This window comes from Natrix helvetica, assembly GCF_964273705.1.
Source record: "Natrix helvetica genome assembly, chromosome: 7".
NCBI classification, from domain to species: Eukaryota; Metazoa; Chordata; class Lepidosauria; order Squamata; family Natricidae; genus Natrix; species Natrix helvetica.
The window spans coordinates 3,533,673-3,560,391 of NC_138558.1; the positions used below are offsets into that span (position 1 = coordinate 3,533,673).

The following is a 26,719-nucleotide window of genomic DNA, read 5'->3' on the forward strand; positions in this document are numbered from 1 at the left end:
TTTTTTTTGCACATGGCTTGGTCATGTGATCGGGTAGGCGTGGCCAACTTGTAAAATGTGGTGAAACTCACTTAACAACGCTCTTGCTTAGCAACCAAAATTTTGGGCCCAATTGTGGTCATAAGTCTTTTCTTCCTTCCTTTTTCTTTCTTTCTTTCTTTCTTTTTTTCTTTCTCTTTCTCTCCTTCCTTCCTTCCTTTCTTGTCTCTCTCTTTCTCCCTTCCTCTTTCTTTCTCTTTCCTTTTTCTTTTTTTTTCTTTCTCTTTCTCTCCTTCCTTCCTTTCTTATCTCTCTCTTTCTCCCTTCCTCTTTCTTTCTCTTTCCTTCTTTTTCTTTCTCTTTCTTTCTTTCTCTTTCTCTCCTTCCTTCCTTCCTTTCTTCTCTCTCTTTCTCCCTTCCTCTTTCTTTCTCTTTCCTTTTTCTTTCTTTTTTTCTTTCTCTTTCTCTCCTTCCTTCCTTTCTTATCTCTCTCTTTCTCCCTTCCTCTTTCTTTCTCTTTCCTTCTTTTTCTTTCTCTTTCTTTCTTTCTCTTTCTCTCCTTCCTTCCTTCCTTTCTTCTCTCTCTTTCTCCCTTCCTCTTTCTTTCTCTTTTCTTCTTTTCCTTTCTCTTTCTTTCATTCTCTTTCTCTCCTTCCTTCCTTCCTTTCTTCTCTCTCTTTCTCCCTTCCTCTTTCTTTCTCTTTCTCTTTCCCTTCTTTTTCTTTCTCTTTCTTTATCTCTTTCTCTCTCTTTTTTTCTCTGTCTCTCCCTTCCTTCTCTCTGTCTCTTTCTGTCTCTGTCTGTCTGTCTGTCTGTCTGTCTCTCTCTCTCTCTCTCTCTCTCTCTCACACACACACACACACACACACACACACACAGAACCAGTAATTTTCTCTCTGGGGGAAAACATTACTGACCATTTTTCCATGGGAAATTATATTTTCACAACACTTTGTCCACGGCAGTCGCGAACAAAAGACCCTTCTCTTAAAAGCCATCTCCATCTTGACTTCTGCTTTTTTGCCCGTGTCCATTGAGTAGGCAGAAATCTCTTTATTTTGGTTTCCCCAATGCCTCACAGTTAGTCAATCCGTTACCGTAACATTCGTTTTTTTGCAAACAGCAAGATCTTTGACGATCTTTCTCGCCACGGTCGTTTAAGTGAATCACCGCAACTCTTAAATCCATCACACGGTTGTTAAATGAATCAGGCTTTCCCGTTGATTTTGCTTGTCAGAAGTTTGCAGACAGGGACACTGTGACCGTCATAAATATGAACCAGTTGGCAAGTTTAAATCATGTGACCATAGGGATGTTGCCATGGTCGTAAGGGTGAAAAACGGTCATAAGTCAGTTTTTTTCAGTGCCGCTGTAATTTTGAACAGTCACTAAATGAACTGTTGTAAGTCGAGGACTAGCTGTAAATGAATGTCACACTTTTCCCTAGCCAAGTACAAGAGACAAGTTAGGAATTTCTCTCCTCTCTCGATTTCATAATAAAATCTTCCAACTGACCCTAATTTTTTTTTTCTTTTTGCATTGACTGAGAAACTGCTGAGACAGTTTGCTATGCTCACCTTAAGTTTTTAAATAACTTTGTGCTCCGAATAAAAGAGTTTGAGAAACGAGCAAATTAGAAGACTAATTAATTTCGTAACGGTATTGCCCTTCCTAAATAGATCTCTGTAGGACAAGTTTCTGCAGCTGCGACTCTATAGAGAGGTTGATTTACGATTCCCAGAATGCACCCTTGCGTTAGCAGGGAATTCTGGGAGTTATGAGCCAAACTGCCAGCTTGGAAATATATATATTTCCAAAGTTGGACACCCTTAACCTTAAACCATTAAGGTTATGTCAAAGCACCTGGCATGCCCAAATATGGGAGGGAGCGCACTGCTTCCCTTTTGCCTTTCAGCTCCACCCTAGGAGCCTTCCAGGCAGGAAACCATTTTTGTGTTGCTTGAAATAGATCTATACTAGTCTCCCTTTATTTATTTATCAGCATAAATGCTGATAAATGTATGTATGTATGTATGTATGTATGTATGTATGTATATGTATATGTATATGTATATGTATATGTATATGTATATGTATATGTATGTTGCATTTGTGCTGATAAATAAAGGGAGACTAGTATAGATCTATTTCAAGCTATTTAGCTCTCATCAGCTAGCCATACCCTTACTGGGATTTGAACCTGGGCCAGTAAGGGTATGGCTAGCTGATGAGAGCTAAATAGCTTGAAATAGATCTATACTAGTCTCCCTTTATTTATTTATCAGCACAAATACAACACAAATATAAAAAGGCAACATTAAAAATAAAAATATGGTTTTCTGCCTGCATGGTCTTTCGTAATGAGCCGAAGGACAGAAAGGGGGAGTAGTGAGCTTCCTCCCATATTTGGGCATACCAGGGGTTGTAACACAAATATATATATATATAAAATAGATTTTCACGGGTGTAGGTATGCTGGTCTTATTGTATTTGGGTCTTTTCCCATGTAAGATTGAGAGTATCTTGGTGACATTTCGACGAGGTCCCACTCACCATCTTCAGGTTGGTGCCTTCGGCTTCGTGCTTGTGCGAGCAAAGCGTGATCAGAGCTGCCGTCTTTCTATAAATATTGGTGGGGGTGTGTGGAGTGCTGGCTTTATTGCTGTAAGCGGGTTGGTTGGCTGTGTTGTAACATCGTGATTAGTTGATGGAGTTGATGTTTGCAGATTAGTCAGCTGTTTCCTAACATCCTGTGTGGCTGAGGTACTGGCTGTGTGCTTATTGTTCTTTTGTGTTGTAACGACCTTTAGAAAACCAAGGAGTCTATGAAATACCATGCAAAATCTGCCCTGAAACATACATAGGACAAACTAATAGGAGAATAAATGCACACATCGCAGAACACAAGAATGCAGTCAGAAAAAAAGAAAAAACTCCCTCCCTTTTCCAGCACCTTAAAGCTACAGGACATGAAATTGATTTTAAAAGAACCAAATTACTGTCCAAAACTGAACACTTCAACAAGAGAATAATTATGGATGCTATCTAAATAGAGAAACACTCCCACAACATGAATAAACGTGATGATACCTCCCGCCTACCAGACATCTGGAAACTAGCCCTAGTCAATAAACGAGTCCCAGCCACAAAAACCGACACCGGACCCAGAACAACAAAGGCACCATCACCAATCACCCTCACCAAACATTAATTCCATCAACCAATCAAGATATGACAACACAGCCAACCAATCCGTTTAAAGCAACAAAGCCAACATTCCACACCCACCCACCTATATTTATAGAAAAATGGCAGCTCTGATCACACTTTGCTCGCACAAGCACGAAGCCAAAGTCACCAGCCTGAAGATAACGAGTGTGACCTCGTTGAAACATCGCCAAGATGCTGTCAATCTTACACGGGAAAAGACCCGAATACGCCAAGAGCTGTATATATATGTATATATATATATATATATATATATATATACATACATACATACATACATACATACATACATACATACATACATACATATATATATATATATATATATATATATATATATATATATACCACCAAGGAGCAGGGGAGAAAGAGCTTCATCCGGGTTTTTTGACAGCAGCAAAGGGTCCATTTTTCATCAGGATGCCCCCTCCCTCCCTCCCTCCCTGCTGGGGGAGAGAAATGGGTTCCTCTGGGGAAGCCAAGAGGAGCAGCCGTGAATGTGGTCTGCCAAGATAAGAGGTCGGGCCTTGGAAATGTGGGACGTGGCAGTTTTGTCAGTCTGAGGAAGAGGAAAGTGAGTGGGCAACTGGGAAATTAAATTTTGCAGGGCGCCCACACGGCTGGGTGGAGGTGTGAAAAGCACGGATGGCTCAGAGTCTTTGCAAAAGAAAAGAAAAGGCCCAATTCTATTTCTCCAGGCCTTTCCTGGAATTGCCTTTTTCCAAAAGGCAACTGGACCATTTTTCCTTGAAGATGTTTTGCTTCTCATCCAAGAAGCTTCTTTAGTTTTGACTGAAGGGTGGAGGAGGGAAGGGTTTATATTCCTTGCTGTTATCTGGCTGTTAGCACTCTCTCCAAGAATCATTGAGGCCACTGGGAGGTATTATCAGATAAAATTCCAAGTGGCCTCAAGGATTCTCTAAAAAGAATGGAAATGACCAGCTGTCTGCAAGGGATATACTGTAAATCTATGTTGTGGCCTGCCAGTGTCCAGAGGAGTTGGCAGCAGATTCGGTTAGTAAGGAGGTTGGGGAGGGACATGGGCCAGTCCTAGAGTCTGGGGAAGGCTCTGAGGAGGGCTCTGTGTCGGAGGCAGAGAGGGGGCCAGGGCCGTTCAGCAGTTATCAGCTGCCTTCGGAGTCAGACATCAGTGAGGCAGAAGAACAGCTGGAGCCTGTTCCCAGTGTGCGCATGCCCAGAGTTGCCAGACGAAGGGAACAGCTAAAGAACAGGGGTTGACTTGGGAGTAAGGCCACAGGTGGACGATGTAATGGCCCCTCCCAGAGGGAATAAAAGAGGAGCAAAAGGGGGAGTGGAGTTTGCAGGAGACAATCAGTTTGCTTAATTGGTTCATGACTCTCCGAGACTCCTTGCCAAGTTCTGCAGATATCGGCCTGGCAGCTCTCCAAGCCAGAGAAGGTCTGTGACTGTAAATCCTCCCTTGAAAGACTTTGCTGGATGCGAATGAGCAGAATCCACAGTCAATTAATAAAAGGGGTATTCGTCGAGACAAGGAGTTGGCTTCAGGCTCTCGGGAAGCCTTGGTGAGAACACTCTCCTTCCTTCCTTCCTTCCTTCCTTCCTTCCTTCCTTCCTTCCTTCCTTCCTTCCTTCCTTCCTTCTCTTTCTTTCTTTCTTTCTTTCTTTCTTTCTTTCTTTCTTTCTTTCTTTCTTTCTTTCTTTCTTTCTTTCTTTCTTTCTTTCTTTCTTTCTTTCTTTCTTGGGAAGCCTTGGTCAGAACAATCCTCCCATTCCCCTTCCATTCCCCATTAAGCTCAGAGAACACCAAAGATCTCACAGGCTGCCTCCTCTTCCTCCTCCTCCTCCTCCTCCCCCTCCTTCTCCCCCTCCTCCTCGTCTCTGCAAACCCCACTCCCTTCTAGCACTGATGGTGTTACCTAGTTGGGTCATGAAACGTCTGCAAGAAAACCACGCAGCTCAGAGAGCACCAAGGACCCCTCAATTCTCTTTCTGATCTGACTTCCACTCCCCTTTCCTTTACAGACCTGCAAAAATTGGCAGTTGCAAGGGTTGTTTGCAAAGTTCCTTTTTCACCATCACTGTAACCGCAAACAGTCACTAAACGAGATAGTCACTCCACAAGGGCTACCTATACTTTGGTAGGAGGATGATAACTGGGATGTAGTTGTAGAAAGCTGATCTAAGCTAAGTTAAATGACATCTATGAGCCCCATCTTAGCTTTTGAAGAGGTCTTAAACTTACAAAAAAAAAACCCACAAAGAAGAGGGAGTCAAGCTATTCTCCAAGGCACCTGAGGGTAGAACAAGAAGCAATGGGTGGAAACTAATCAAGGAGAGAAGCAACTTAGAACTGAGGAGAAATTTCCTGACAGTTAGAACAATTAATCAGTGGAACAGAAGTTGCCTCCAGAAGTTGTGAATGCCCCAACACTGGAAGTCTTTGAGAAGATGTTGGATAGCCATCTGTCTGAAATGGTATAGGGTTTCCTGCCTAGGCAGGGGGTTGGACTAGAAGACCTCCAAGGTCCCTTCCAACTCTGCTATTGTATTGTATTGTATTGTATTGTATTGTATTGTATTGTATTGTATTGTATTGTATTGTATTGTATTGTATTGTATTGTATTGTATTATTGTATAAAACCTCATAGTCCGATTTAAAAAAACCAGATTTCTCCGCAAAGTTTATTTGGAAATTTCAGGGACAGCAGCAAATGTTTCTGGGGTAGCTGATCCGTTGGTTTAGGAAGGGGTGGATTTTTATATGAGATGCTCCAGGGGGGTTGTGGAGTAGAGTGAGCCTTGTGTCTTTTGCTATTCTAACGGTGGGTTAATCCTATTATGTCCTAAAAGTCATGTGCTGCTCTTAGAATTTGGGGGGAGGGGGGGTTGTACATTCTTGATCCCAGCCTGGGGGGGAGCTGGGGCTGAAGGTCTGTAGAGATTCTCCATCATTCAGGTCCTTGGTTGTCCCAAAAGTGATTTTCCTTTCAGGAGACAACTGGACTTTCTGGTTTTTCTCTGAAAACATTTTGCTTCTCATCCAAGAAGCTTCTTCAGCTCTGGCAGGATAATGGGGAATGGAAGGATTGATACTCCTTGCAGACAGCTGGTCGTTTGCCTCCTTTGAGAGGGTCTTGGAGGCCACTTGGAGGTTGGTCTGTGTCCTCAGGGTCCCCTGAGTGGCACAAATGGTTCCTGTAGTCTGCAAATTTTCTGGAAATCCGTTCCTACTCCCACACCACTCGAAGGGTCTTCATCCCAAATTGTGTAGCTAGAAGTCTGTAGAGATTCTCTGTCATCCAGGTCATGGATGTCCCACAGGGGCTTTTTCAGGAGGCAACTGGACATTCTTGCTTTCTTTTCTTTCCTTCCCTTCCCTTCCTTCAATCTTCCTTTCCTTCTTTTCCCTACTCTCTATCTTCTTTCCCTTCCCTTCCTTCTATCTTCCTTCCCTTCCCTTCCTTCTATCTTCCTTCTCTTCCCTTCCTTCTATCTTCCTTCTCTTCCCTTCCTTCTATCTTATTTCCCTTCCTTTCCCTTCCTTCTATCTTCCTTTCCTTCTTCTCCCTTCTCTCTATCTTCCTTCTCTTCCCTTCCTTCTATCTTCCTTCCCTTCCTTTCCCTTATTTCTATCTTCTTTCCTTTCCTTCTCTTCCTTCTATCTTCCTTCCCTTCCCCTCCTTCCATCTTCTTTCCCTTCCCTTCCCTTCCTTCTATCTTCCTTTCCTTCTTCTCCCTTCTCTCTATCTTCCTTCTCTTCCCTTCCTTCTATCTTCCTTCCCTTCCTTTCCCTTATTTCTATCTTCTTCCCTTCCCTTCTCTTCTCTCTATCTTCCTTCCCTTCCCCTCCTTCCATCTTCTTTCCCTTCCCTTCCCTTCCTTCTATCTTCCTTTCCTTCTTCTCCCTTCTCTCTATCTTCTTTCCCTTCCCTTCCTTCTATCTTCCTTCCTTCCCTTCCCTTCTCTCTATCTTCTTTCCATTCCATTCCCTTCCTTCTATCTTCCATTCCTTCCCTTCCCTTTTCTTTTCCTTTTCCTTCTTTTGTGGCTATGAATAGGATTGCTCAGCCCTTCTGAATGGATACAAAAATCTCCATTCCTAAAGACCAGCCTTTCTTACTTGAAGCTGTTTTCCTATGGCAGGAAGATTGGGGCTGCTTTCTGCCTTGAAGACCACGTTTCTCCATTTCTCCCTTGGGGAAATATTCTCTCCTGCCTCTTTTTGATATCAAGGAATAATGAATGTTTTATTTTGGGAGGAGGAGGGAGGGGCTCCCTACCAGGCTAACAAAAGCCCCTCCGCTCGCCCGGCTTTTGAAAGGAGCAAAGATAATATGAAAACTGTAGAGGCGTAAAGCACAACTGAAGACTTGAGTGCACAGAGGAACTCGACAACAAGGTGCAAATTGTTGTGAAGCAATTAACACTCTTCTTCCTTCCAACAACTTATGCACCCGTTAACCTCCCCACGAAATCTGCTAAATCTACGCAGCGTCTTCCTTTTTGAAAAGAACCAAACTGGGGCTAGAGAAAAACTTAGATTAATAAAGACTCAGTTTGGTCTAGTGGTTAAGGCGTTAAGCTAGGAAGCGGGAGACGGTGAGTTCTAGTAACACCTTAGGCATGAAAGCTGACTGGGTAACTTTGGGCCAATCATTGGGAGACTAGGAGTTCTAGTTCTGCCTTAGATGTGAAAAGTGGCCGCATGGCTTTGGGCCAGTCACCAGGAGATGATGAGTTCTAGTTTTGCTTTAGGTATGAAAGCTGATTAAATGACTTTGGACCAGTCACCAGGAGATGGTGAGTTCTAGCTCCATCTTAGATATGAAAGCCAGCTGGATGTCTTTGGGCCAATCACCAGGAGATGAGGAGTTCTAGTTCTGCTTTAGATATGAAAGCTGATTGGGTGACTTTGGGCCAGTCACCAGGAGATGGTGAGTTCTAGTTCCACCTTAGGCCTGAAAGACGGCTGGGTGACTTTGGACCAGGAGATGGTGAGTTCTAGTCCTGCCTTAGCTATGAAAGCCGGCTGGGTGACTTTTGGCCAATCATTGGGAGACAAGGAGTTCTAGTTCTGCTTTAGATATGAAAGCTGATTGGGTGACTTTGGGCCAGTCACCAGGAGATGGTGAGTTCTAGTTCCACCTTAGGCCTGAAAGACGGCTGGGTGACTTTGGACCAGGAGATGGTGAGTTCTAGTCCTGCCTTAGCTATGAAAGCCGGCTGGGTGACTTTTGGCCAATCATTGGGAGACAAGGAGTTCTAGTTCTGCTTTAGGTATGAAAGCTGACTGGGTGACTTTGGGCCAGTCACCAGGAGATGGTGAGTTCTAGTTCTGTCTTAGATATGAAAGCTAGCTGGGTGACGTTGGGCCAATCATTGGGAGACTAGGAATTCTAGTTCTGCTTTAGGCATGAAAGCTGGCTGTGGGAATTTGGGCTAGCCCTGTTCGTCTAGTAGTCTACCTCACAGGGTTGTTGTTGTGGGGGGGGGATAGGAATAGGAAGCTGTGTTGCATACTTTCTCTGTCTTGCATTCTTTGTAAAGACAACAATGGCAGAGACCTCGATAAATAACACCGCAGTGTTTCCCTTAACAACCGTGGCAAGAAAGGTCATAAAACGGGGCAAAACCCACTTAACAAACGTCTCGCTTAGCAACAGAGATCTGGGGCCTCCATTGTGGCCGCAAGTCGAGGATCCCTGTGTTTTGAGGTTAGTTTTCTCAAAAGCTAACTAGTTTTCCTGCCTGCTTATGAAGCAATTTGTCTCGTGGTTTCTCAACATCATGTCTGATTTTTATTTTATTTTTTTAGCCGAGCGAAGTGAAGACTTTCCCCCGGCTAGATTTCTCTGACATCTGCCCAAAACAACCTCAGCTTTCGATGCTCCCTCCATCCAACAGTTAATTTTTATTCATGTTTCTGCAATTCCTGCATCAGCTCCCTTTGATCAGGGAGTTGCAGGCTGGGACAAAAACTTTCCGCAAGGTTCTTTCAAAAGGTGTGATAAAAGCCGTTCTTTTAACGTCGGAGGAAGTCTTTTAAAACGATCCGACGCCAGCAGGGTGATTAAAAAAGGAGCCACGTCGCCTTCAACTAAATTTAGAGGGTGCCCCACTTATCGCTCTGGAAGGAGCTAAGAGACGGGGTTACTCAACCTGTATTAGTACTGCTTTGTAAAGCCTTAGTAAAGCCACGCCTGGAATAACTGCAACCAATGATGGTCGCCATACTACAAAAGAAAGATGTTGAAACTTTGGAATAAATGCATAAAGAAGAGCAATTAAGATGATTTAAAGGCCTGGAGACTAAAACTTACAGGATTTGGGTTTGGCCAGTCGAGAGAAAAGAAGGACTAGCAGTATTGCAGTATTTCAGGGGCTGCCCCAAAGAGGAGGGGGTCAACTTATTTTCCAAAGCACCAGAAGGCAAAAGGAGAATGGAAACAAATCGAGGAGAGAAGCAACCTGGGATTAAGCAGAAACTTCTGAATAGTGAGGACAATTAACAAGTGGAACTACTTGCTACTGGAAGTTGTGAGTGCTTCATCACTGGAGGTTTAAGAAGAGACTGAACAGCTACTTGTCTGAAATGGTATAGGGTCAGCAGACTTAAACACTCAAAAGAGCCACAAGGGTCCTAACCTGAAGCCCCCCGCTCAATCCTGGAGCTGACTGGAAGTCCGGTTCCCCCACCATAGTCTCCTCCTAGTGTGACATCCTTTTTCCTCCACCTGTCCTAACCCAGGGGTGTCCAAACTTGGGAACTTTAAGACTTGTGGACTTCAACTCCTAGAATTCCCCAGCCAGCCATGCTGGCTGGGGAATTCTGGGAGTTGAAGTCCACAAGTCTTAAAGTTCCCAAGTTTGGACACCCCTGTCCTAACTGGAAGCCCTATCAATTGTGGAGCTGACCGGCAACAGAGAGCCGCAGCAGAGGGGTGGAAGAGCCACATGTGGCTCCCGAGCCGCAGGTTGCTGACTCCTGGCATAGGTTGGACTAGAAGACCTCCGAGGTCCCTTCCAGCTCTATTCTGATGGATGGATTGTACCTTGGCAACTTGAAGACAGAGAGACTTCAACTCCCAGAATTGAGCAATATTGCCAAGGGATGCATGAATGCGAAGTTGGCAGGGTACCTATCAGATCATCCAAAGAAGGAGGAAGGACAAAATGTACCTTCGCATCGTGGCTGCGATTCATTAAACATAAAGCAATTACTTCTCTTAATGCGCCTGCCACGATGGCAGTGACAAAAGTGACTTATGACTGTTTTTCACACTTACGACCGTTGCAGCATCACCGTGGTCACATGATCAAAATTCAGGTGCTTGGGCAAGTGACTCATATTCATGACTCATATTTATAGGTTAAGCGGCAAACTTACCTAATACTCTTTCTTCCTGTTTTCCCCGTAACAACAACCCTGTGAAGTTGGGCTAAAAAGGGCGAGTGATCCAAAGTCACCCAGCCGGTTTTCTTGCATAAGGTCAGACTACAACTCCCTGTCTCCTGGTTTTTGACTCAAAGTCACCCAGCCAGTTTTCATGCCTAAGGCAGGACTAGAACTCCCTGTCTCCTGGTGATTGCCTCAAAGTCACCCAGTCACTCTGTACCTAAGGAGAGGACTAGAACTCCCCATCACCTAGTGATAGGCTCAAAGTCACCCAGCCAGCCTTTGTGCCTAAGGAGAGGACTGGAACTCCCCGTCTCCTAGTGATTGCCTCAAAGTCACCCAGCCAGCCTTTGTGCCTAAGGAGAGGACTAGAACTCCCTGTCTCCTGGTGATTGCCTCAAAGTCACCCAGTCACTCTTTACCTAAGGAGAGGACTAGAACTCCCCATCTCCTAGTGATAGGCTCAAAGTCACCCAGCCAGCCTTTGTGCCTAAGGAGCAGACTAGAACTCCCCATCTCCTAGTGATAGGCTCAAAGTCACCCAGCCAGCCTTTGTGCCTAAGGAGAGGACTAGAACTCCCTGTCACCTGGTGATTGCCTCAAAGTCACCCAGTCACTCTGTACCTAAGGAGAGGACTAGAACTCCCCATCACCTAGTGATAGGCTCAAAGTCACCCAGCCAGCCTTTGTGCCTAAGGAGAGGACTGGAACTCCCTGTCTCCTAGTGATTGCCTCAAAGTCACCCAGTCACTCTGTACCTAAGGAGAGGACTAGAACTCCCCATCTCCTAGTGATAGGCTCAAAGTCACCCAGCCAGCCTTTGTGCCTAAGGAGAGGACTAGAACTTACTGTCTCCTGGTGATTGCCTCAAAGTCACCCAATCACTCTGTACCTAAGGAGAGGACTGGAACTCCCTGTCTCCTGGTGATTGCCTCAAAGTCACCCAGCCACTTTATACCTAAGGGGAGGACTAGAACTCCCCATCTCCTAGTGATAGGCTCAAGGTCACCCAGCCAACTTTCATGCCTAAGGCAGGACTAGAACTTACTGTCTCCTGGTGATTGCCTCAAAGTCACCCAGTCACTCTGTACCTAAGGAGAGGACTAGAACTCCCTGTCTCCTGGTGATTGCCTCAAAGTCTACCCAGTCACTCTGTACCTAAGGAGAGGACTGGAACTCCCTGTCTCCTGGTGTTTGACTCAAAGTCACCCAGCCACTTTATACCTAAGGGGAGGACTAGAACTCCCCATCTCCTAGTGATAGGCTCAAGGTCACCCAGCCAGCCTTTGTGCCTGAGGAGAGGACTAGAACTCCCTGTCTCCTGGTGATTGCCTCAAAGTCTACCCAGTCACTCTGTACCTAAGGAGAGGACTGGAACTCCCTGTCTCCTGGTGTTTGACTCAAAGTCACCCAGCCACTTTATACCTAAGGGGAGGACTAGAACTCCCCATCTCCTAGTGATAGGCTCAAGGTCACCCAGCCAGCCTTTGTGCCTGAGGAGAGGACTAGAACTCCCTGTCTCCTGGTGATTGCCTCAAAGTCTACCCAGCTGATTTTTGTGCATCCGGCTGTTGCTTGGGATATTGCCACTCTAGAATGGCCAGTCAGATCCAAGTCTTGGGAGACTTTATAGTCTTAAAACCGACATTGGCGTCACGCATGGGTTAATTCCCGGCTAATCAAATCCGCGAAAGCACTGCAGGAGAAGTTAGCTTAATGAAAATCTCTCTCCCTCTCCCATTTGCATCTGATCATTCATCTCCAGCACCGTGCAAAACAGACGTTAATGAGAGCTGAAGCATAATTTTCAGTATTTACACAGAGGAGCGGAGGTGCAAACAAGCCAGAATTAGCTGCTCTTCATCTGGGGTCCAATTTCTGGAAAGCTGGCTTGCCTCACCTGCCCCTTTTCGGTCGACCCTTCTCTTCTGACCTCAGCTTCCCCAGCAGCACGAAGCAAAGTCTTCCCTCTCCCACAGTCCAGGGGTGGTTCCGGCATTCACTAATGCCGGTTCACTCGTGGGTGCGCCACACATGGGCACGAGCTTGATGGGTGCTGCGCGCGCATGAGCAATACAATAAAAATTGTTCTGCGCATGCACAGAAGCGAAAAACAAGATGGCGGCGCCTCTGGCGCTTCCACATGGTGAACCGGTTTGGGGGCGTGGCAGGCCTGGGTCGCTGCCAGTTACAGCGACCCCAGGCTGCCAAACCACTACCGGTTCAGCTGAACCGGTCCGAACTGGTAGGAACCTACCACTGCCACAGTCTTTCAAGATAGTTCGCAATTACCGACCTTTATCAGTCTTGGAGAACTGCCAGGCCGATATCTTCTAAACACCATGCTGTAGCAGCAATTCCTTGGCAAGAAGTCAGGAACAGAACTTCACTCGAATGAATGGAACTCCTGCAAACTCCACTCCCCTTTTGCTCCTCTTTTATTTCCTCTGGGAGGGGCCATTCATCGTCCACCTGTGGCCTTACTCCCGAGTCGACCCCTGTTCTTTAGCTCTTCCCTTCGTCTGGCCACTCTGCGCATGCGCACACTGGGAACAGGCTCCAGCTGGTCTTCTGCCCCACTGATGTCTGACTCTGAAGGCAGCTGATAACTGACAGGCGGCCGTGGCCCCATCTCTGCCTCCGACACAGAGCCCTCATCAGAGCCTTCCCCAGACTCCAGGACTGGCCCAGGTTCCTCCCCAACCTCCTCACTGCCCGAATCCGCTGGCCACTAGCAAGCCAAAACAAAGGAACGAGCCTGTCTTTTGTTGACCCCTGATTTGGGGGTGCTGCCAAGGAAGAAGGAGAGCTTTTCATTTAGTCTCTGAAGAAGACGGGGAGGCCCACCTTGGAGTTAGGACTGAGGAGACCTTGCAGCAATTAGCAGAGGAGGCCAGAAGCTAGGGTGGAGATCAAAAGTCAGTCTCGTCTTCTCAGTAGGCCACGAAAAGCCAGTTCTAATGGCTTTTTTTTCCATCTGAGCTTCAGCCTGACCAATGCCTCAGGCCGCCTGAGAAGCGCCAACCGGATGAAAGTTCCACGGAAGGATGGAGGAACAGATGAGGCGCCCGGCATGGGACGACTATGCCGCGGTGATTGCCAAGCATGTCAACGGCTACCCCGAGACTTGCCGGAGGTAAGTGTGGAAGTCGTCAGACAGGAAAGCCCAGCCAGAAGAAGAGAGACATTCATAACTCAAGAGGAGGCGTCCTCGTCCTCATGAGAATGACCCGGGGGGAGGCGAAATGCGAGATACGAGACCCTTTTTGACCTCTGTGGAGTCTTCCGAACTGGGTGTGAAATGGGAAGAGAAGATGTCAAACCCACATTGTTTGAAGACCCTTGCTCCAGATGGTGCTCTCCCAAGTTCTCCTTGCTGTCGATCAGGGTGGCTGAAAAGTTGAGGGTCTCTGGGCCCCATATCTGGAGGACTACCCTCTCTTAGGACTCAGACAGGTCCATTCTAGTCACAGAATGCAAGGTAAAACCAGAATTAACAAAAAATTAAGAGCAGAACCAGTGTGTAGTCCAAGGTTTGATTGAGCAGGGATGTCCAACGTTGGCAATTTTTTGTCTCTTCTAAAAGACAAATTGGAAGGAAGGACAGGAAGGAAGGAATAGGAAGGAAGGAAAAGAAGGAAAGAAGTGGGGGAGGGAGGGGAAAGGAAGAAGAAAGAGAGGAAGAGGGAGAAAAGAAAAAAAAAGGGAAGGAAGGAATAGGAAGGGAAGGAAGAAAAAGGAAAGTGGGTAGGGAGGGGAAAGGAAGGAAGAAGAAAGGGAGAGGGGAAAAAGAAAAAGAAAGGGAAGGAAGGAATAGGAAGGAAGGAAGGAAGGAAGGAAGGAAAAGAAGGAAAGGAGGGAGGGAGGGGAAAGGAAGGAAGAAGAAAAAGAGGGAGAGGGGGAAAAAGAAAGGGAAGAAAGGAATAGGAAGGAGGGAAAGAGGGAAGGAAGTATCTTTAGCAAAACTCAGGGGTTGAAAGTGTTATCAGAGTTCATAACAAAATGAATTTCAGTGGAGAGAAAAGTCGGGCTCTACACTTAGGCAAGAAAAACCAGAAGCCCAAGGGTAGAATAGGTGGTACCTGGCTCTATAGTCGTAATGGTGAGAGGGATTTGTGGAGTCCTAGTGGACAATCGCTTAGCTGCGGGCGAACCTTCTTGTATCTTCCCAGCGTGAGAAAATTCATAGCTGGCTTATTGTCAGACCTGCCCTGATCTGATCCCTTAGGAAAGAGAAACCATCGACTCCCTTCGGTTAAAGCAAAAGATTCTTTTACTAAAGCTGTCGGCCGCAGTAAAATCAATCCCGCTCTGAATTTCCCTGTGCTAGATAGATACAAAAAGGATTGCCTGAAGCCCATCGCTCCCCCATGACCAGTCTGTTTCCAGCCAACCAGAGCTCTCCAAAATATTTTGAGAATGCTGAGATGTTTGAGGGGTAATCCTGTCATGGCCTCCTCAGAGCCCGGTTAGGAGGAGGGGGAGGGGGACGATGACTGTGTGGTCCTTGGTGGTTTCCTTGCAGACATTTCATCACCAAACTTGGCGATATCATCAGTGCTAGAAGGGAGTAGGGTTTGTGGGATTGGAGGGGGAGGAGGGAAACAGGAGGAGGAAGAGGAGGGAGCTTTACTGCCCTTCCGTCCTCCCCTGCCCCCTCTCCCCATCCGGTCTATGATGGCAAGATGCCCATGAGGGGGCCGATTGCTGCACCTGCCAAAAAAGCCAACGCAATCCTAGGCTGCATTAACGGAGGAGTAGACTCAAGATCACGTAAAGTGTTAGTACCCCTTTACAAAGCCTTGGTAAGACCACGCTCGGCCAACTGCATCCAATTTCGGTCACCATATTATAAAGAAAGATGCTGATGCTCTAGAAAGAGTGCCGAGAAGAGCAACAAAGAGGATTAGGAGTCTAAAACGTACAAAGAATGGTTGCAGGAACTGGATATGTCTAATGCAAGTGTTAGACTCAAGGCCTGCGGGCCGGATCTGGCCCTCGGGCTGCTTAAATCTGGCCCACGAGGCCAGCCCGGGAATAGCAAAGAACCGACCCACAATGCTTCTGGCAGTCAAAATGGCGGGCAAAGTGCTGCAGGAGGCCATCCAGGCCGAAAACGGGCCATGCGGGGGCTGTCTCCCTCACCCTCCCTCGGGCTCCCTACCCCCGGTCCGCAGAGGAGAACTGCAATGCTTAATCCGGCCCTCAAAAATAATCCAGTTTGACACCCCTGGTCTATTTTAATGAAAAGAAGGACCAGGGGGGACAGGATAGCAGCTTTCCAGTATTTGAGGGGCTGCCCCATAGAAGGGGAGGGGGTCGACCTATTCAGTGGCATCGCCTTGGTGACGTGACCAAGATCCAAACGCTTGGCAACTGCCTCGCATTTATGACGGTTGCAGTGCCCCAAGGGGTGACGTGGTCCCCTTTTGCGACCTTCTGACAAGCAAACGTCGAAGCCAGATCCACTTAACAAAAAAACTAACCACCGCAACGATCCGCTTAGCCACCGTGGTCAGAAAAGTGGCCAAATGGGGCAAAACCAGAGGTGGGCTGCGGCCGGTTTGGCCTGGATTGGCCCAAGCCGTTAGCCGCTGTAGCGGGAGGCTCCGCCCACCCGTCCGGATGCTTCTCTGCGTACGCCAGGGGTGTCCAAACTTGAGAACTTTAAGACTTGTGGACTTCAATTCCCAGAATTCCCCAGCCAGCATGGCTGGCTGGGGAATTCTGGGAGTTGAAGTCCACAAGTCTTAAAGTTCTCAAGTTTGGACACCCCTGGCGTACGCAGACGAATGCCCAAACCAATAGGGAAAAAATTAGCAGCCCACCTCTGAGCCAAACTCACCTAACCACCATCTCACTTAGCGACCAAAAGGTTGGCCTCCGAAAACGACGGTCGTAAGTCGAGGACACACACCTTAAATACGTCTTCTACACGTCTGTGTTAAACTGCTGGGGCCAGAGGTCCTTTTGACAACTATTGCAGGGTGAGAAATTCTGGGGAATTGCTCCTAACTCATCCGGAGGGCAGGATATCAAAGGAACCCATCTCCCATTTATTCCTCCCCGTCTCCTTGAAGAAAATACTTTGACCTGCAGAGTCATCCGTCCAGGATCCAATTTCTTCTCACTCGCCCCCCAGCCAAATTTTCCCCCTAATCGTGCAATTTAGTCTGCAAACTGCCACCGCTTGAAATATATCTGTTATGATATCCTCAAATGATAACCCTGGAGGGGAGAATTGACACTGGAAAGGGAGAAATAGTTGGGGAACTCGAAAATGCCTCCGTGAACGCAGCCGACCATCTGTTTCTTTTCTGAACATCAAGAGCCCAGAGAAGTTGACGTGCCCCAAATACAATAGTCCTCGAGTTTTTAACCGCCATTGGGCCCACTATGTCCGTCGTTAAGCGAGACATGGGTTGAGTTTTCTTTGACAACACTCAATCTAATTCAGGATTGGAGAGGGTAACACCAGCTGCTTGTCCACTGTAAACATGCCCATTAAAGGAGGAATTTATGGAATTTATGAGAATGCCAGTCCATTTAGAATAGAGTATAGAGCAGAGCAAAGCAGAAGAATAGAATAGAGTAGAGTAGAGTAGAGTAGAGTAGAGTAGAGTAGAGTAGAGTAGAGTAGAGTAACAGAGTAGAGGTATAGAGTAGAATAGAATAGAGTACAGTAGAGCAGAGCAGAGGAATAGAGTAGACTAGACTAGACTAGACTAGACTAGACTAGACTAGAGTAGAGTAGAGTAACAGGGTAGAGGTATAGAGTAGAATAGAATGGAGTAGAGTAGAGCAGAGGAATAGAGTAGAGCAGTGTTCCTCAACCTGTGGGTCGGGACCCCTTTGGGGGTCGAATGACCCTTTCACAGGGGTCGCCTAAGACCATCGGAAAACACATATTTTTGATGGTCTTAGGAACCGAGACACCAATTTTATGGTTGGGGGTCACTACAACATGAGGAACTGTATTAAAGGGTCACGGCATTGGGAAGGTTGAGAACCATTGGAGTAGAGTAGAGTAGAGTAAAGTAGAGAGAGTAGAGGAATAGAATAGAATAGAATAGAATAGAATAGAACAGGAATGGAACAGGAATAGAATGGCATAGGAATAGGAATAAATGGAATAGAATGAGGCAGAACAGAGAGCAGAGCAGAAGAGAAGAGAATAACAGAGTTGGAAGGGACCTTGGAGGTCTTCTAGTCCAACCCCCTGCTTAGGCAAGAAACCCTACTTATTCCATTTCAGACAAAAGTTTGTCCAATCTCTTCCTTTGTGCTAACGGACGCTATGCAAGTTCCTTTTTCTTCTTTCATTTCTTTATTTTAGTCTTGGGAAATTTCAAAATGAAACAGTTGGGGAAAAGCTTGAGCCCCTATCTAGGGCAGCACGGAGTGGAGCTTTTGCTCCCTGTAGGGGTCTCATTTTGTGTCCTGCCACATCATTAAAATGAGATAAACATCTGGAAGATGGTTGCCTTATATATACTGTATATATTTTTTACTAATTGCATATGCAAAAAAAGGGATCATTTTCATAGCACCCAGGCGGAATCCTCCTCCTTCATCTTCCAATTTCTCTTCACTTTTTGGGTGGTAAAAAATCCATTTGCCATGCCCAGTACAATTGCATAGCAGGATATTTTATCCCTTTTCTCTGTCGTTATCGTTGTATTTTATTTTATTCATTATCTAGCCTCTCCTTCCTGCTCCCCTGCCAGATAGCCCCGAAGAGGCTTCTGAGAAGCTCGGATGCCGTAGATTAAAAATAATAAAGCAGAAAAAAAATAAAACATGAAGAAATAGTCATGGCTCATCATGAAGCAGCAGAAAAAAATGTCCTATTAAAACAACCGTATCTGAGATATTGGCTTAGTACCTCCCATGTTGTCGTTTTTTATGGCATAACAGAATAGCAGAGTTGGAAGGGACCTCGGAGGTCTTCTAGTCCAACCCCCTGCCCAAGCAGGAGATCCTACACAATTTCTGTCTCTTCTTAAAAACCTCCAGTGATGGAGGACTCACAGCTTCTGGTGGCAAGTTGTTCCACTGATTAATTGTTCTCACAGTCAGGAAGTTTCTCCTTAATTCCATGTTGCTTCTCTCCATGATTAGTTTCCATCATGGACGGAGGGAGGGACAGATGGAGGGATGGAGGGATAATAGACAGACAGAATGAGAAACAGAATAAGCACAAGATTAATGTAATGATGGGTGGATGGATAGATATAATAGAGATAGATAAAATACAGAGATGATAGATGGTAAATGATGAATGGATGGATGGAGAGGTACGATAGAGATGTGATAGATGGATGGATGGATGGATGGATGGATAGATAGATGATAGATAGATAGATAGATAGATAGATAGATAGATAGATAGATAGATAGATGATAGATGATAGACAGACAGACAGACAGACAGATGGAGAGAGAGACAGATGGATATGAGAGAGGGGGGGGAGGATGGATAGATGGATGGACGGACGGACGGACAGAGGGACGGATGACAGAGAGAGGAGAGAGAGAGAGATAATGGATGAATGGATGGATAGATACAATAGATGCAATAGATACAGTGATACACACAGAGAGAGAGAGCGATATAATAGATATAGATAGGTGAGAGAGAGAGAGAGAGAGAGAGAGGAGAGAGAGAGAGAGAGAGGAGAGAGAGAGAGAGAGAGAGAGAGAGAGAGAGAGAGAGAGAGAGAGAGAGAGAGAGAGAGAGAGAGAAGACAGACGGACGGACGGACGGACGGACGAATGGACAGATAGAGGGATGGATGGATGGATCCATGGTCAGATCGTGGATGCATGGATAAATGGACAAATGGATTAGAGTGAGGTGGGAGAGGGAGAGATAATGGATGGATGATGGATGGATAGGTACAATGGAGATGCAATAGATACAATGATGGATGGATGGACGGACAAACAGAGGGATAGATGGATTATATATATATGAATGTATGTATGTATGTATGTATGTATGTATGTATGTACATATTTACATATATAGAGAGAGAGGGGGGAGGATGGATGGACGGATGGACAGACAGAAGGACGGACGGGTGGATGATAGCTAGATGGAACACCATTTCCTTTTTCTGCCCCCCTTTTTTAAACATGTTCCCCGCTTCCCCTCCCGCTCCCTCCCCCTCCCACGGGCCCCTCCCAGCCTAGGACCCGTCCTCCTTTCCTCTCAGGGCAGCGGGTGAAGCCCCTTCCTCCCCCTCCCGCCCTCCCCCTCGGGGCGCCAATCGTTGGGGCCTTCGGGGTGGATGTTTCTTCATCAGCTTCCCTGCTCAGCTTTTAATTGTTTCATTGACTTGTTTATTGTTGGCATCGATTTCCCCAAAGCTCTTTGCCAATTGCAAAGGAGAGTCCAAAGCATTTAATAAGCAAAGTTCCTCTGGGGGCAACAAGGGGGGTGGGAGGTAAATTTTAAAATACTACGGGTAGTCGTCCCCCCCAATTCCCCCCCCACAAAAAAATTCAATGTGGAGCCAGATGTTGCTACTGGTTGCGTTTCTGCAAGAAATGATATAATTTCTGAAAAAATGCTTTACTTGTTATTAAAAGACAATTGTGGTCCTCGACTTACGACCACAATTGAGCCCCAAATTTATGTTGTTAAGCAACCCATTTCTTAAGTGAGTTTGTCCCGTTTTACAACCTTTCTTGCCACCATTGTTAAGCGAATCATTGCATTGGTTGTTAGTCACACAGTTGTTAAGTGAGTCCAACTTCCCCATTGACATTGCCAGTCAGAAGGTCGTAAAAGGGGATCATGTGAAAAACCCCACTCCCGGGGAACATTGCAACAACCGTCATAAATATGAGTCATTTGCCAAGCATCTGAATTTTGATCAGCTGACTCTGGGGAGGCTGCGACAATTGGCAACTGGTTCATACTTACGACCATTGCAGCATCCTGGGGTGACGTGATCCCCTTTTGCGACCTTCTGACGAGCAAAGTCAATGGGGAAGCCGGATTCACTTAACAACTGGGCGACTAACTTAACAAATGCAACAATTCACTTAACAACTGTGCAAGAAAGGATCGTAAAAATGGGGTAAACTCACTTAAACAATGTGTTGCTTAGTGACATAAATTTGGGGCTTCATTGTGCATTGATTCACTTAACAACAGTGGGAAATACAATGATTCACTTAACAACAGTGGCGAGAAAAGTCGCAGAAACGGGGCGAACTCAGCTAACACATGTTTCGCTTAGCGACCTCAATTGGGGTCTCCATTGTGATCATACCTTGAGGACTAGCTGTGCAGCCAAAGGAGCTCAATTCTCATCTTGTCCTACGCTTGCGAGTTTTGTTTACTCTTTTTTCTCACAGGACACTAAGTAAGAACTTCATTTTCTTGCTAGAGACAGAATCCCAGATTCCAGGATCCACTGGGTCTCTTCCCCGTCACACTAAATAGCCCTTCGAATCAGGGATGAAGTGGTACTGGTTCGGACCGGTTCCCCCGAACCAGTAATTTAAAAAAAATGCTACCGGTTCGTCTGACGAACTGGTAGCATTTCACCCCTGATTCCAACGATCAGCTGTGACGTGCGATTTATATTAACTAGAATCGTCATATTTCCTGCTTTCTAGCTAATCTAAATCGCGTGGCACAGCGGATTGCCCCCCTCCCCCCGTTGTACTTACCTTTCCAGCCGCACTCGGTGGCAGTCTTGTCCTGTTTTGATGCTCTGCGCGTGCGCGCAAGGTCCTGCCCGAACGAGTAGCAAAGGTAAGCTGATTTCATCCCTGCCTTAAACGTCTCCAAAGCAGCTGGTCCAATGTTGTGGGAAATTGGCTAAAATTAACAGGCAAGCGTCCTTTTCTTTAAAAAAAGAAAAAGAAACTTTATTAGGGGAATCCTCTCCGTAATTGGGCTTGATAAAATCCTGGGGCCATTTCCCCCAAAGTCTTCACAAGGCTTGGTATCCGTTTAAGCACTCAATTTTTGGAGAAATGGACCAATTGGAAGAACAAGGAGAAGCAACCGGCCCCCCGAGAGGCTCCATTAACCCCAATTGATTATGTAATAGAAAATGTAATTCCCTTTTAAGATGTGAGTCGAGAGGTGGAAAAAGGAACGGCGGGAATCTTAAGAGGAGTGTGGTTTTCCCCAGTGAAAGTCCCTGAGTTTTCAATCTTCCTCTTTGTACCCTTAGTTTCCCCGAAACTAAGACCTCCCCGGATAATAAGCCCAATCGGGCTTTTGAGCGCATGCGTTAAAATAAGCCCTCCCCGAAAATATTGCAACACATCAGCAGCCACGAGGTGACCACGCTCGCCACCTCCTGCACCTCAAAAATAATAAGGGCTCCCCGAAAATAAGGCCAAGCGCTTATTTCGGGGGTCAAAAAAAAATAAGACCCTTGAACATACGCTCAAAATTGGAAATTAGACAGCGTACCTTCCGAAAACATGATAATTTAAAAAATAAGGGACTGCACGGAAATGATCAAGTTAACTTTTAATTTGCAAGATGACGAAGATAAAGAATATTATACAGTATGGAATAAATGGTATCATTGCTTAGAGAACGGGAATATTGAAGGAAAGTAGAATTTTTCAGGGGTGGCCTCCTGCCAGTTCTAACTTCTTCTGTAGAAGAGGTTCCACAAATCTACAGTGCTGTTTAGAGCCAGTTGCAGCTCCCTCCCCCCGCCCGTCCCCACATCATCAAGATGAAGAGCGAGAGGAGGAATTCTGGGAGTTGAAGTCCACAAGTCTTAAAGCTGTCAAGTTTGAACACCCATGAGGGTTTTTTCCCCTAAAGGATTAGGGATGCAAGAGTCTTGTAACTTGACAGCTTTAAGACTTGCACACTTCAATGCCAGAGTTCCTGATCCAAAATGACTGGAGGAGGAATTCTGGGGGTTGAAGTCCACAAGTCTTAAAGCGCTCAAGTTTGAACACCCCTGAGGTTTTTTTTCTCTAAAGGGTTAGGGGTGCCAGGGTCTTGTAACTTGACAGCTTTAAGACTTGCACACTTCAATGCCACAGTTCCTGAGCCAACACTTTGGTTGCTAAGCAAGAGCGTTGTTAAGTGAGTTTCACCACATTTTACAAGTTGGCCAGTCACATGGTTGCCAAGCCACTCCCACCCAGTCACATGGCTGGCAAGCCACTCCCATCTGGTCACATGGCTGGCAAGCCACTCCCACAAAGCAGGCACACCTACAGAAGAGGTTCTAAAAAATTTTGAAACCCACCACTGGAATATATATGTAATATTAGGTTATAAGCATTATAAATCTAAAGAGGAAATTGCAAATGTAAAACGAATGGAAAGTATGTACGACGATAAACAAAATGGGATCTGCCGATGTCTTAGGAATGGGAAGAATGGATATAGAATGTGGTTTTTATGTTTGGTTTTGTAAAAACCTTAATAAAAAATATTAATCAGAAAAAAATAAGACCCTGTCTTAATTTTGTGGAAACACGGTAAAACTTCGGGCATTGTCTCTCACACAGGCTGATGCAAGGAGAAAATAATTGTATTTTGGCACCCCCAACGTGTATGGACTTTAGCGAGATTAGCCTCACAATGGACGAGCGGACGAGCGTTATTAATAAGGAGACGGGTCTCCATTCAAATAAAATTAATGAACGCAGGGCCCTGTCTAATAAAATTAACTTCAACCGGGGGGGAGGGGGGGAGGAGGTAAGGTTCTACATTTAGGCAAGGAAACCCAAATGGACGAGTATCATACAGGTAGACCTACGACCGCAATTCACCCCAAAATTTATGTTGTTAAGGGAAGACATTTGCTAAGTGAGTTTTGCCTCATTTTGCGACCTTCCTTGCCCTAGTCGTTAAGCGAATCACAGCAGCGGTTAAGCCACTCACACGGTTGTTAAGTGAATCTGGCTTTCCCATGGACTTTGCTTGTCAGAAGGTCGCCGAAGGGGGGTCGTGTGACCTGGGGACACTGCAACCGTCATAAGTATGAACTAATTGCCAAGCGTGGGAATTACATCATCATGGGGATTTTATGGGGGTCCTAAGTGTGAAAAAGGGTCATAGTCACCTTTTTTCAGCGAACTGTTGTAAGTTGAGGACTATTATTTAATAGGTCAGCAACCCAGCTCCCAGTTTGGCCCAGTTCGCTCACCCGCCTGGACGCTTCTGCGCATGAGCGAACCATTAGTAAAAAAAATAGAAACCCAGCACGGGTATAGGGGTTCTGACCCAAGCTTCCCTAGCATCACGAAGCCCAAGATACCAAGAGATGCAACATGCCAAGATTAGCCTTTACAGGTAGTCCCCGACTTACGACCACGATCAAGCCCAAAATTTATGTTGCTAAGTGAGAAAATTGTTTAGTTTTGTCCCCATTTACGACTTTTCCGGTTACTTCGGCGGATCCTTGCAGTTGTTAAATTAGTAACCCCGTTGTTAAGTGAATCTGGCTTCCCCCTTGACTTTGCTTGTCAAAAGGGAGATTGCGTGACACTGCGGCCGTCATAAATACGAGTGTCAGCGAGCGTCTGAATCTTAAGCGCATCATTTAACAGCATTTGCGGTGATTCATTGAAGTCGCTAGAAAAGTCGTAGGATGGGAGGAAACTAACAACACTTTTCTGACTTAGCAAAATAAATTGCGGTCGTTAAGTCGAGGACTACCTGTGAAGGCGGCAAACTACAACTCCCAGGATCCTTTGCAAGGGCTTCTCAGGTGTTGTACAAGTACACAACCACAGCTGGGACCACAATTTTGTGTGGCCAAGTAAGGAAGTTGTGGAGCGGGATGTCCTGAGAAACCCCAGAGAAATCTGGACGGGGCTGTGGGTGTGTTTGTGGGTGTGTTGTTGTTTTTCCAAGACCCAACGCAGGGCTGCACATTCTTTAAATCAGGGGTGTCCAAACTTGGGAACTTTAAGACTTGTGGACTTCAACTCCCAGAATTCCCCAGCAATTCTGGGAGTTGAAGTCCACAAGTCTTAAAGTTCCCAAGTTTGGACACCCCTGATTTAAATGAACTCATTAGGGGGAATGAAGGGGAGCCTCCAGGGCACGGTGAAGCTAAATCCATTGTGTGAGTTCAGCCGACCACCGGGGAATTTCTCGCTTGTGAGAAATTCAGGCCACGTGAGACCTTGGCCCTCGGAAGAGCCTTTCGGGGGGGCTTTAGAAGTCTTTAAACTGGTTCTGATGATCATCAACCCCCCCCCCCAAGTGCCCTTCATGCAGGAGGGAAAAAGAAGGGGAGACCCTCTAAGTCCCTCCCTCCCTCTTCCTTCTTTCCTTCCTCTCTCCTTCCCTCCCTTCTCTCCCTTCCTCTTTTTCCTTCCTTCCTTCCTCTCTCACTCCTCCTTCCTCCCTTCCTTCACTCCTCTCTCCCTCCCTCTCTCCCTCCCTCTTTTTCCTGCCTTCCTCTCTCCCTTCTTCTTTCTCCCTTCCTTCATTCCTCTCTTCCTCCCTCTCTCCCTCCCGCTTCTTCCTTCATTCCTCTCTCCCTCCTTCCCCTCCGTATCTATCCATCCATCCATCTGTTGTATTCCTACTTTCCTTTCTTTCTTCCTACCTACCTCGCTATCTATTTACCTACCTACTCTATCCATCCACTCATCCATCCATTTGCATCCATTGTATTTCTTCCTTCCTTTCATTTGCTCTTTCTTTCTCTCTTTCTTATCTCTCTTTTTTTCTTTCTCTTCCTTCCTGCCTTTCTCTTTCTTGCCTTCCTTCTTTCCTAACTTTCTTTCTCCTTTTTTTCTTTTGCTCTGTCTTGTCTATCTGTCTTTATCTCTCTGCCTTTCTATTTCTTTTCATTTTTCTTTCCTTCTTCCTTCCTTCCTTTTTTCTCTTTATTGCCTTCCTTCTGTTCATTTATTCTTCCCCCTTAAATAAATAAATCTTTCTCCTTCCTTCCTTCCTGTCTTTCTCTTTCTTTCATTCTTGCCTTCCTTCTTTCTTATCTTTTTTTCTCCTTCCCTTTCTCTCTCTCTCTCTCTCTCTCTCTCTCTCTCGTCTGTATTTTCTCTCTCTCTCTTTCTTTCTTTTTCTTTCCTGGGGGATTCTGGGAGTTGAAGTCCACAGGACTTAAAGTCACCAAGGTTGAGAAACACTGGAATCAACGATGAACATATAGTTCCTTTATTAGAAGTTGCATTTTTATAAAATATGGAATAGAATTTATAAATGGCTAGAAAACAGAAGCCAAAACAGGAAGTAGAAGTCTTTTTTTCCCCCCTAAACTAGTATTGAATAAAAATGAACCAAAGTTTCTGGGGTTTTTCGTGTTGGAAAGAGAGCATAGAAAATAGAGTCCACAGACTTATGATTCTGAGATAGATCCCTTCTTAGATCCCATCCAGTGCCGGTCAGGTGCAGAGGTGCAGAGACCAAGGATGACCTTGGCTTTCTGGAAAGAATTTCATTATGGCTACCTATCATCTAACTCCGTACAGTCCCATTTTCCCACAATAGAAAATGCATAGTAGAATAATAGAAAGTGTGGCAGGCCAAAGATCCAAAAGAAAAGGCGGCTGCAGGCCTGGCACACGGCCCTTTAAACTGGGAGGACTTCAACTCCCACACATCTCCAAGGCTCTTGCCAAGTTTGTGAAAACACGGCAACAGGTAGTCCTCAACTTACGACCACAATTGGAAGCCGCATTTCCATCGCTAAGCAAGGCGGAGACGCCCCCTATTATTACAGCCTTCTGGGCCACCGTTCATTCAGCGAAATTGTTAAGCCGTTGTTAAGCGAATCTGACGGCCGTTAAGCTAATCCGGAACCCTCCGTTGACTTGGCTGGCTGGGAAGGTCGCAGAGGGGCAATGACATAACTCTGGAACGCTGCGACCGTCATAAAGCATGCCAAGGGCCAAGGGCCGAATTTTATGCCGAATTTTGATCGTGTGACCTTGGGGACACTGAGATGGTTGTAAATGCGAGGATAGGTTGTCACGGCCAATTGCTGTTTTCAGTGCCACTGTTATAGGTACTCCTCGGCTTACGATGGTTTGCTTAAGGGCCACTTGAAGTTACAACGGGAAAAAAGGGACTTATGACCGTTATTCACACTTGCAACCATTGCGGTGGCCCCGTAGTCACAAAGTTCAGACACTTGGCAACTGACTCATATTTA

At 45.9% G+C, this 26,719-nt stretch overlaps 1 protein-coding gene across 1 annotated transcript in view; it reads left to right on the forward strand.

Annotated features, from left to right (window-relative positions):
* GFRA4 (GDNF family receptor alpha 4) overlaps positions 1-26,719 on the forward strand; it is a gene marked incomplete at both ends in the record, with an annotated part of 90,888 nt that overhangs the window by 23,952 nt on the left and 40,217 nt on the right. The window lies entirely within an intron of this gene.